This window comes from Chionomys nivalis, chromosome 16 (assembly GCF_950005125.1).
Source record: "Chionomys nivalis chromosome 16, mChiNiv1.1, whole genome shotgun sequence".
NCBI classification, from domain to species: domain Eukaryota; kingdom Metazoa; phylum Chordata; class Mammalia; order Rodentia; family Cricetidae; genus Chionomys; species Chionomys nivalis.
In genome coordinates this window covers 40,453,120-40,465,533 of record NC_080101.1, presented here as the reverse complement: position 1 = coordinate 40,465,533, position 12,414 = coordinate 40,453,120, and the positions used below count along the sequence as shown (strand labels likewise).

General features: G+C 40.3%; 1 protein-coding gene across 1 annotated transcript in view; it reads right to left on the bottom strand.

Annotated features, from left to right (window-relative positions):
* The window catches only part of Fhl5 (four and a half LIM domains 5), a 39,199-nt gene extending 28,648 nt beyond the window's left edge, over positions 1–10,551 (bottom strand). Inside the window, exon 1 of the mRNA XM_057790471.1 lies at positions 10,211–10,551. The gene's annotated coding sequence lies outside the window, so the exon portion shown is untranslated. The remainder of the gene's footprint in view (positions 1–10,210) is intronic.
* Positions 10,552–12,414: the final 1,863 nt, after the last annotated feature.

Here is a 12,414-nt window from a genome sequence, read left to right as displayed (position 1 = left end):
AAGTGCAAAACATTTTTCAGATATTTCACTCTTCAGGAACAAAAGACCATAGCAATTCATAGGTTTCATACTATCCTTGATTTATACACTGGTGTATAAACAACTCTCAAGATCAGAAGAATCTTGTCCTTAAAGTAACTTCATCTCCATGTCCAAACCATTTCCCAACTTTTTTTTAAAAAAATACATCATTACAAAAGGAACCCTTGACAATTCAGAAGGTGCAATGTGAAGCTGTCCTTCCATTCCATGTATTCTTGCCTGATCATTCCTGGAAAAGATGTTTTAGAAAAGCAAAGCCAGTTCCTGGATTGTCTTCGTCTCTTTTAGGCCTTTTGGGGAACCTTAGCATCAGGCCTCATTAAAGACAAGAAGCAATTTAAAAAGCTGATTTATCTAATAGTATCACACAGGCTCAGTGTCTATCAGGGACAACGCAATGCTGTTTCCTAGTGATGGAGTCTATCAGCACAAATCTAATACACACTAGCAAGGGTCCTCCATCTCTGTATGTTCCTTGGATAGTCAGCAAGCAATCAGTAAAATTTCAGAAAGCTATTAATCATGTCAGGGCTTTGATTTTTACTTGGTTTTTGTTCATCCTTTCTAGTTGGAAATTGCTTCATCGTATTCCTAACTACTGCCGGCTGGTGACTGAATGGATCTGTGCTGAACAGTCATTAATCTGCCCTCCCAACACTGTTCTTAATGGTTTCCCTTAATGGTATCCCAATGACAAATGCAAGCTTGCCAACGAGAAGTGTCATCTGACACTGTGGAAATTAAGACTACCAGGGCTATGTCTACATCATGCATTAATCATTGGGATAACCCTCACCAAGACAGACATTTATTTGAATGCGTGGGTCAGAAGAAGTTGCCATGGTCTGCGAAAACAGAATCAGAAAGAGAAGCTATGGCCTTTCCATGAACTCTGTATGATCTCAGTTATCAGCCATGAAGAGGTGAGGAGAGGAGAACTAGGAAATCAAGGGGTCACTTCATTTCCCTGATGTTGAAATACCTTCACTCACTAGTGAATGATGAGCAAAGTCAGTCCTCCTTCATTAAGTCACCATTAACAGGCGACAAATTAGCCATTGCTCCAAAGCAGATCCCGTAATTTATTCCTATTCCAGGAAGTCAGGGTGTTGGTCAGGGTTCCAATCACTATGCTGTTAGTTGATCCTAACACTGTATAATCTTTAGAAAGTTAAAAGAAACTCACAATATAGAACATTAAACAAAAATTATCTCCTGTGATTTTTTAAAAATAAATATGGCTCTAAATATAAGAAATGGTTTCTACTTTTAGAATATATGGAGAGTATTGGAAGCTGTTCACTCAAATGAAGAATGTATTTAGTCTGTAGTAATCTTTAATGATAGTTTGTATATTGTTTACTTAATATTGTCCACAGAATTTTTTTTCCTTTTTTATTTTATTGGTTTTTCAAAACAGGGTTTCTCTGTGTTAACAGCTCTGGCTATCCTGGAACTTGCTTTGTAGACCAGGCTGGCCTCAAACTCACAGAGATCTGCCTGCCTCTGCCTCCTGAGTTCTGGGATTACAGACATGTGCCACCACCATCTGGCTCAGAAAACAGTTTTTTAAAATCTGTAATTAACATAAATGACCACTTCGGGTTGAGAAAAAAAAAAGCGAGGAAGAACTTTCTGTTATTCAACAAAAAGCAATAAATAAGCTCTTAGAGTCAATCACATATTCTTCTCTGAGCTCATAGCAGACGAGACAAATATCATTTCCTTTTACATCTCCTGGCAATGGTGTGTACAGTAGATGCTCTTGACTTTAGGTCTTACCGTTAAACACAAGGATCAAAGAAGAAATCATTTCTGGTCCTTCTAAGGAAAGCCTTTAACATTTTCAGTTAAAAGGTTTATGAGAACAAACTCAGAAATTGTGATCTGAGATCTTTTTAAAGTTATTTATGATTCTCTCATTTATATTTTTTAAAAAGAAAACAGACTATCTTTTTTCATTATACATACCAATCCAAGTTCCCACTCCCTCCCCTTCTCGCATTCCCTCCACTTCCTTCCCCCCCATCCTCTTCACAAAGAGGGTAAGGCACATTGCTTTGAGGAAGATCCAAGGCCCTCCCTGCTATATCTAGGCTGAGCAAGGAGTCCATCTAAAGAGAATGGGTTACAAAAATCCAGTACAAGCAGTAGGGATAAATCCTGGTGTCACTGCCAGTGGCCCTGCCCCAGCCATGCAATAGTCACCCACATTCAGAGAAACTAGTTTGGACCTGTGCTGTCTCCTCCCTATCTGACTGGAGTTGGTGAGCTCCCATTAGCAAAAGCAAGCTGTTTCAGTGGGTGTATCCATCATGATCTTGATCTCTTTGCTCATATTCTCACCCCTCCCGCTCTTCAACTGAACTTTGTGAGCTCAGTCCAGTGCTCTGGTGTGGGTCTCTGCCTCTGTTTTCATCAGTTGCTGGATAAAGGTTCTATGGTGACATTTAACATGGTCATCAAGACAAGGCCAATTCGGGAACCCTCTTCTCTACTGCTTAGGGTCTTAGCTGGGGTCATCCTTGTGGATTCCTGGGAATTCACTAATCCAACATCAGACAGAGGACTGATCCCCAAAATATATATTTATGATTCCCTTAGAAATATTAAATTTATGCATTGTATTGCACATTTTTCAGTGCAGACTGCATGCCTCATAACCAAAGCTTAAACTCAGGATACATGCAAGTCACGTCTACAACATTTGATATTACTCAAATGTCAACCAATATTTTACTTAAAAACACAGCCATTATTGAAACCACAAGGGGCAGTGATGTCAAAGCAGGGAGGCACCGGGTTTTCTTTTTGCAGTAGATTGTATCTTGCAGAAATTTCCTGTCTCAAAATTCTCACTTAAATCTCAACACATATCTCTCACAATCCCTTGGTCTTGAACATGAAATGTCAAAACTCAGTTCACTTTAACGTCACCATATTATACACAGGAATTAAGCTACGAAGACAGCATTTATCCTGCCTCCAGACTTCTTCCCAGTGACATCCGGGAAGTCTGAATGCACCTCTAAATCAAGTTTTGCAAATAGTTAATAGGACAGCTTCATATTGTGACTCCAAACTATATAAACAAACCTTGTTTTACATTACAAATTCTCCATGTCTGGTCGAGCGGTGGTGGTGCATGCCTTTAATACCAGCACTCGGGAGGCAGAGGCAGATGGATCTCTGTGAGTTCAAGGCCAGTCCAGTCTACAAGAGTTAGTTCCAGGACAGGCTCCGAAAGCTACAGAGAAACCCTGTCTCGAAAAACAAAAAACAAAAAACAAACAAACAAATCTCCATGTCTCTAAGAATGGAAGGGGTTTTCTTTAAGATCAGCTCAAATTAGATGTTAAAGTCTATCTTATATTTGTTATGGTTTTGGTCACTTTAAACAAGTTGTTACTTCACTTTATTTGTGTGACATCATTTCCTCATGAAAGAATTTCCACTCTGTAACAAATTATATAGTCAATCAATAGTCTATGTAATACCATTTCAAAAACAAAACAAAACGAAAGGCCAGACTCTGACTGCAAAGATGAGAAGGGAGTCAGCAAGGAGGGGAATGCTGAGAGACTTGATGGGAGACTCCTTGGTTGGCTTACAAGCCTGAGACACAGCCTCTTAGCGCTCCTTTTATGTCCTCACTCCCTTAGAGCATGCCTGTGATCTCACTTTCACAGGCCCACTAAGCCTGGAGCTGAGATGGCTTTGAAGTTCTTGGTTTGTGCTGTTCTGTTTCTCTTATCTAACAAGAGGAGAAATTGGGTTCAGAGGAACATGCTGATATTTGTGTGTTTTTTATGCTGGCAAAGTGATTATCAATAATATTTCAGTATAGTTCAGGTTCCTGGCACTTAATGGATATAATTTATTTTGTGTTTATTTTTCACAAGGCACACAGCTATTTTTTAAAATGTTGGCTTTCATTACAGATGTGCTTTCTGAGAAAATGAAAACATTTTCTGAAAAAATGAAAAAGCTGCTCTTTATCTGCCTCCCTCTCCGGGTTTTAGTTACTGCCAGGTAAGTGCACCCTACCCATAAATGCACAGGTTTGTTTTGCACCTGAAGCCAACCTGCTGGCAGCTATACAGAGTGAGGCATTGTCTTCCGAAAGAAACAAACAAGCCTCATAAAATCTTCGTGCGAGTCAATATTTGTTTTTGTTTATTATGAGAATTACTAGATTACTATTGCTACTGGAAATGAGACACAAAAAATTGGGCTTGCGCTAATTTCTGGCTCATCACCTAAAATAATATGGGTGTGACATGTGTCCATGATATGGGCAATCTACTTCCCACCAGAACGTGATTACATATAGCACAACTATAGCCTGCATGGTGGCCATAGCACGCACTGATAGTTGCAAATTATCTATTCTATTGATCATTTCAATTTGTTGGTTATAATGATAGTTAAGTGGAGAGCAATATTTAAAATGCAGCTTTAAGTTTTATCTGTTCGAACTCCCAAAGATTTAGACAAAGTTGGTATTCAGCATTTGTCATGGTGTTTCTCATAGCAGTAGAAACCAAACCAGGACAGACACACGTCTTTCCCATTCTTTTAGACCAGACTCTGGCTGTACATGTCCATGGCTCCCAGTATGTTACCACCCACAGCTCTCATCATCTCTAGTTAATAGACTTTCCTGTTCTGCAGAAAATGCAGAGTAAAACCCATTTTCAGCCAGGTTCCTAGTGATTGTTGTATTATCATCCTGCAACCAGCCCGAGTAATATCTGCGGATGAAAGGAGGCGTGAGAAGAAAGGAGCACAGCTCTTTGAAAATGCTTTGAGGTGTGTACAGGGTGGTCGGGGAAGTCACGGCAAATTTTAACCAGGCAAAATTCAGAACTATATCTTAAAAGCTGAATAGCAGAAAGGCTCAGGAAAAGCGAGAGTTTCTGCAGCAGGGGCAGCTGCAGTCCAGACTGTGGTATAGAGGGGTGGGGGTGGGGTATCACAATGGAGCAGAGGTGCAGGAAGTGCTTAGAGCAGCGTCCTTGTCCATGCCTAGAAAACAGATGACCACAGATAAAGCTGTTGCTACTGTTTGAGCCTTAAAAGCTCACCTTCACCGGGTCACAGCTATAGTCTAGGCCATAATTTTCTTCGTGTCCAGGTTTAGACAGTATTGAGAAAGCAGATCCATGATAGGTCAACTAAAATTTTTATCTTGCTTGTCATTTTAACCCTTTTCATATTTGACTAATATTGAAGACACGCAGGCTGCATTATTTGACATAGAGATCCTACGAGAAAGCTTTATCCCTCTCCTGTTGCACGAGTTCCTCTCATTTGGAAGCGCCGAGGATAGAATTTCCCACCCTTAGTTTACTTGTTCTATCCCCCACCATCACTTCATCTACAAATCACTGGGAAGGGTTGCTCCCACTTGGAGCACTTCTCATTTACTCTGCTGGAGAGTCGGCTGCCTTTCCTGGAAGGAGCCCTTAACACCTCCCAGGTTATAAAGATGCTCCACCCGCCCTGAGCTCCTCCCAGGCTATGAAGGTGCTCCACCCGCCCTCAGCACCTCCCAGGTTATGAAGCTGTTCTGCTGGTGTCTGCCCACTGGTAAAAGTGCAGTTCAGGCAGGGGGAGATCCTCCTCTCACACAAGTTCTGCTCTCTTAAGACAGCTTTAACAATAATAAAATTGGCAATCCACTGATTCACATATTATAGTTGTGTCTAATTTTGATTGTTTCATAAGCCCTAAAAGACAAGCACATGATTAAGTGAAGATTTAAGCCTGCATGTACAATGTAAAAGAGGTGGTTTCCCTCTTACCTGACTTTGTGCATGTGTGTTTGAGAAAGGGGAAGAATGAAGAGTATAGAAGTATTATATTTATGCTTTTTTTTAACCTAAATACTAAGTGAGGGGTCATGATCTAGTCTTTTTTTATACTTGGCATTGTAATGGGTAACCTAAAAGAACCAAAAAAAATTTTTCACTTTTCCTAAAAAAGAATTAAAATTTTTTGGTGGGGGAGCAGGGTCTCACTATGCAGCCCTGGCTGGCCTGTGACTCGACATGCAGATCAGAATCTGCAGATCAGAGATTCACCTGCCTCTGCCTGTGGAGTGCTGGGATTAAGAATGTCAACCACTAGGCAATCACCAGCTACCAGGCAATCAAAAAAAAAAAAAAAAACAAATTAAACAATGCATATTCCAATGACTATTCTTGGGGAAAATCAATTTATATTTTAAATATTTTGGAGTTTAACTTAATTTTTCTTTAGGCATAATGTATTAGGGATTTGGAATCTGAGGTATTCAGTTTTTCATTTATAAAGGAATTCAAATCTACTAATCAATGTTTTAAAAATGTTTATGACAAATGAATACCATCATGAATGAGTGTGAACATGCATTTTAATAGGCATGCACAGTAGACAGAGTACATTTCTGTATAGTGTTCAAAAGGGTTTATAGTCAATTTTATTTTAAGTTATTTTAGCATCTGATAAAAATGACTTGCCATTTCTTATGGGAAAAGTGCATACATATGTTCACACAAGTTTTCCCAGCTCAGGCAGGTAGGTCTGCACCTCCAGTCAAATGCCATCACCACCTTTTACGTCCTGAGACCTTTGCATAGCATCTATGTTTTAAATGACAAAAATCATAGCAAAAGAACATTTTGGGCACATATAAAGTTTGAATTCAGTTTCCTAAATAAAACTACACCCAAATCCAGCCTCACTTATACCCTATAGTTTTACATTCTTTAGTTAGAGTGGAAGACAGCCACGCCCATGCCTTAGCACACTGTATAGTTGTAGTGGAATGTGCCCTTACACAAGCCTTTGCACACTATGGAAATAGCCATGGCCATATGTCAATTACAGTGGAGTGAGGCCACGCTCATGCACAGCACACTGGCTAGCTGCAGTGGAGTGAGGCCACGCTCATGCACAGCACACTGGCTAGCTGCAGTGGAGTGAGGCCACGCTCATGCACAGCACACTGGCTAGCTGCCGTGGAGTACAGTTGTGCTTCATACACTAGTACTCTTGCCTTGGCCACCTGGCACCTGTAACACTGGGGTCAGTAGTTTTAAGGCCCCAAATGTTTACTGGTGGTTTTTAACATAAAATATTTTCTGGCCTGTGATTAACTAAGTATATTTTGTGATTTTAATTATAGCCTGCTGGACTGTTGCTAAAATAAGCCGAAGTCTGACTAGGATTTAAAAGGTGTTTCTACTTTTAAAATAATATTACACATCATTGACATGGTGGTTGTAATGGTATTTAACAGAATGGTAAAATGTGTATATTGCTTTAAGTAAAAAATAAATAGAATAAATTGAATATTAAGCATATGAATATTTTTAAAAAGTTCAAAAAGGAAGAAAACATGACCAGATGTTAAGCCTCTTGACTGAGGTCACAGAGTTTTTAAAAGTTTTAATCTGTAGTACTTTGGAAATCATGTATTGTAAATTATCTCTTTGACAATGAGAGAAATATTGGATAAAATTAGAATACAGCTGTTCAATTGAGAAAAGTTATTGGTCAAAGGTTAAAAGTTCCTGACATAGTATAATTATACAACGGTTCCTGGGACAAACAAGTAGGTATAATTGTGGACTAGAACTCACTCCAAAAACAGTCTTAATTTAGGCTGTATGGCAGCTTCACGTCAGCTGCCTTCACATTCCCCCAATGACAGTCCCATCCACACAGCCGCTAGGGAAATGAGGCTTCAGGTGAAGAGAGCTGTACCCAGCAGAAGCACTGGCAGGCATTTCATCCCAGCTTATGCTAGGAACCCCTTTCCTCTTAGGAGCCTGAACTTAATTACATGCCATAGTCATAGGATTGTTGATATTTTTAAGAGTGCTAACACTTCTGACAAAAAGTATCAAATGATTATTTTTCTTTTTACAGAACCAGAACCAGGAATTTATGCCAGCCTATCAGCTCTTCATTCAACTATCATTAATTCATTTACTCATCTAGACTGTCAGTTTAACACTACAGAAAAAAATAGTTATGGTGTTCAATTTTCTTCCTTCCTTCCTTCCTTCCTTCCTTCCTTCCTTCCTTCCTTCCTTCCTTCCTTCCTTCCTTCCTTCCTTCCTTTTTCTTTTCTTTTATGTCTAGTGCTAATGACAACCAGATATGCTGCTACAGTGTTATTTGAGAACCAGGCCATCCAGTCCAAGAGTTTTCCTCGACTTTCAGTGAGGTCTGTAGACTGTTAGCATCACCAGAACCTGGAAGGCAAAACTGTCATGGAGGCTGGGCTCATGAGGCCTCAACAGGAGGTGGGCAGAGGAGGGGAGCTATTCCCTCTGCTGGTGGCAGCGAGTGAGTTAAAGGATTAATATCAACCAAGCGAAAGAATATGGGGATGAAAGGAAGAGAAAATGATTCCATCCTGAGTCACAGCCTGGATCATGTGTCTCTGATGGTAGCAGAGCGTCCTGATGAAGTACAGTTTGAAGCAGAAGGAAGAAACTACTTGGCAGGTGTGCAGTTTGGGAATAGTCAGACAACCAAAGAGAGATGTGTAGCTAGGGCCAAGGAGGCGGTGGTGGGAAATAACATGCTCCTAGGCCATTGTGGAAGGGATCCTGGTGTTGTCCCTGTCAGAATCCCCAGCTGCGCTGCCCTGGGAGCCCCCACGCCACTACATTCAGTGCATTGTTGTTATTCGCAGAAGGGTCTGTTGCTCACGTGAGCACACTGTGGTGGTCTTAGAGGCAGGTACACTTTCAGGTTGATCATTTTGAGAGGAGTTGAGGTATTTTTGCAGAAATGCCCTTATCCAGCCCTCATCCTTCTCTTCAAAGGCCCTTCTGTGGCATCAGTGCTTACCCAAGCAGCAGACATTATTTGCACGAGTAATGAAATGCAAACTTAACTGACAGCTAATTCAAAGTTTTATAAGGTGAAGTTTTTCATTTTCAATACTAAATAGGCATGGTTCCTATATTGGAAATCATCAAAAAAAAATCAAAGCTTCCATAAAATGTTCTATAAAAACACTTATTTTCAGTATAATAAGTAGATAAGTATAATAAGTAGAAAATATTTTAGCCTTGCCTAATTCAAATTAATAAGTCTTTCCTTAAAATTCTGCCGTGGGCAAACACGTTATGGAGGAGAGAATGCTTGCCAGGGTAACATTGCGTTAGACAGAAAGCTGGCGCTCAGCTAAGGTCAATAAGGGAGTCTGTAGAATGGAAAACAGACATCTGACTTTACCTTCGTCCTTATGCAACTTGGCTTGTGACTCCAGGCATATATCTTGACGCATATGCTTACAAATATTTTGGGGGATTTACATGTATTTGTGCTAAATTTGCTTGGATTTAACAGGCCAGTGTTGTAAATCTGAAATACTGGCCTAAGTGGCTCCCGTATTTTCTTTCACTGTGGGTTCAAGCACTGCACATTTTCTTAGTGTTTGGAGATCCCACATTTCTGGGCTCCAAACAGCTAGCATGCCGAATCTGGCTTCTGATGGGTGACAGGTATGAAGGGAGTATGACTAAAAGAGGGAGACAGCTGAGTCCTTTTGCCTAAATCATAAAATTCTTAACTTTAAGAAGTAGCACTTTGAATGTGTGTATCATTTATTTGTCGGGGGTAGGGTGGGGAGATAGAGGCATTTTACTTCACACTTCTGGAAACAGGTTAGGAATTGCCCTATGCCTGCTTCTAGAGAGTAGTAAGATTTTTCTAGAGAATAGGAGGCTTCCAATTAACCTCTTCACTTAAAGGCTAAGACTTTAAGATGTGTTCTGTACAAATAATTCAATCATGAAATATCCCCAATGAGAATGCGATTCACTCAAATACATTAAGCAGAATAAAATCTGAACTATCTCCTCTTCCCCTTTGACAAAAATGAAAATGTTCCTGTTTTAAGACAATTACAAACCCAGGAGGCAATTCCAGTTATCAGCCTACGTAAGTGTCATCAAAACGAGAAATCTATAAAACTCAGGAAATAAGAAATCAGGTACCAATCATCTCTAATTGCCAAGGCTTCGCAGTATGTACCCACCCTCCAAGCCAAAGTTGTTCTTAAGCCTTTCCTGGAAAGTTTGAGTACCTCATCCTTAAAAAATTTAAGAAGCCAAAATGCCACATAAACAAACATAAAGGATGCATTAGGGAGAAAACTCACTTTTTCTTCAGCTGCTTTTTCTTTGGATCTACACAGTCTGGAAGAATAGGCAATAGATTCGCCTCTTACTCACAGGCATGTCAGCTCCAAAAGGAACAGAACGGGTCACCATCGTTATCGGATCCTCCCTACAGCTTTTCAACTTGGAGGAAAAAATAGGCTCTTTCCTCCAAATCTGTGGCACGCACACAAGGCTCCTCCTCAGACAGAACCACTCCTTGTCAATGTCTACTTAAAACCACAAGGAAAAAAACTTCCCTTCAGAATGTCCTTAAAGGGAAATTTGACTAGTGTTACAGCTGCAATATTCTGGCTAAGCCCCTGAGTTTAAAATATAGAACATTTATGCAGAGACACACACACTTGAGAATTTCCACTGACTAAGTTCAATTAAGGGCATAATTATAAAAACTATGTTCTCTGAAAGTAAGTATTTCGTATTTCCTTAACCAATCCATTTTTGGTTTTGTTTTCTGGTGGCTACCAGAATCCTCCTGATGGCTGGGAAGCAGCTGAAAGGTGGGCAGATGTTGTCTGTTGTCTGGGAGAGACCAGAGGAACTCTCACCTTGGCAGTTCTTTGTAGCGCAGATGAGATGTTGCCTGCTGCCCTTTTTCACTCCCTTCTTGGGAAATTTGAGAACTTGGAGTGCTGGACTTGAATAAAATAACTCAGGATCGTTCCCTGCTTTCTGCACTTGCAAAGTGGATGGATTTCTGCCTGTGTCCCCAGGTGCCGGCGCCGATTGTTAGGTCATGAGTCACACTGTGTGACTTCACTTAACTTCAACCTCATCTGGGCTTTTGAAATCTTCAAACTATGAAAAGTAGCCAGAGAAGCCAACTGTATCAGAAGAAAGCTTTTGTTATGAACTAATCTATCACAAGAATTCTCAGTGGGTCACACTGACCTATGTGATAAATGGAATTTGTTCTTAGAATTTCCATTTGAGACCATTCCTTCAGTTTAGAAGGTGAGATAAGAGAAATACTCAAGCCATAACTTGGTTTACTTTCTGACCAAACTTACAGTACTCTTGTTTTCAGCCATAAAGGCATATGTTAATATTCCTGAAGTCAACTCAGCTAAATACAACTAAAGACCCAGGAGTAGGAAACGCAGAGCCCATGAGGAACTGTTTTATTCCCGTGGTTTGATGAGTGGAGCGTTACAATGAAAGATGAACAAATCTCATCAGCAAAAGTATACCTACCTTTTCCTTAGTGGTAGAGTGGAGTACTTGCTAATGAGGCCGTTTCACCTTCAAGAAAGGAAGCAGTCTTGGTGATGTCACAGCACCTATGTCCCCATCAAGTCATGAGGCCACTGTTCTCTAGGTTACACGCATACCTTTCAGGAGGATGGCTTACACTCACGGATTTGACTTCACTGACCCCCCCCACCCCCTTAACTTACTGCAATTTGTCTTGCCCTTGAACTCCTCCACCAGAAAAGTCTTAGGACCATAGAGGATGCTGACTAGAATCTCCAGAGAGCACTGCATACTTTACAGGGAGTTCCTCTGGCCGGGCCTATTATTGAAACCGGATTCCTTTTCTCAATTAGACTCTTCTGGTTTCCCCTTCTCCTCTCTCCCCTGGAGGTTCACTGTTAGTTCAGTGTTTCTCTGGGCACTCCACGCTGCTCCTTAAGCGCCACTTTCCACGCTACAACCAGCAAATCTTCGGTGCCATCTGACGTGGTTCTCCTAAGTTGCCCTAGCATATCCTATGATTTACTGGGATCTTTGTGACTTGTAGCCATCTCAGCTTTGAATGAAGTCTTTTATCTTCTTCCTATATTCTCCCAGGGCTTGGCAATGACATCCTCATGTCATCTTCGGTTCCCTCACTTGTTCTCCACTAGCCTCTATTTTTACAGCTTCTGTTGGATTCACTTTGTTAAATGACATCTCTTAGGCATATCATTATCCCTGCATTCCAGACTTAATATGACTACATAAATTGCTTTATCAACCACAAACAATTTCCTTTGCCTCAGTGTGGTACCCTATTATACTTTCTTTATTATTATAGAGTGATACTTAATTTAAAATGTCTTACTGAATTATAAAAATGCATGTTGCCTAAATTCTGAATATAGAATTTAAAATTACTTTCCAGCATAACCTAAATATTTTTCTGCAGAATTTTGTGTGTATATGTTAACTACATAAGGCAATATTTAGGTATTTGTATAAATGT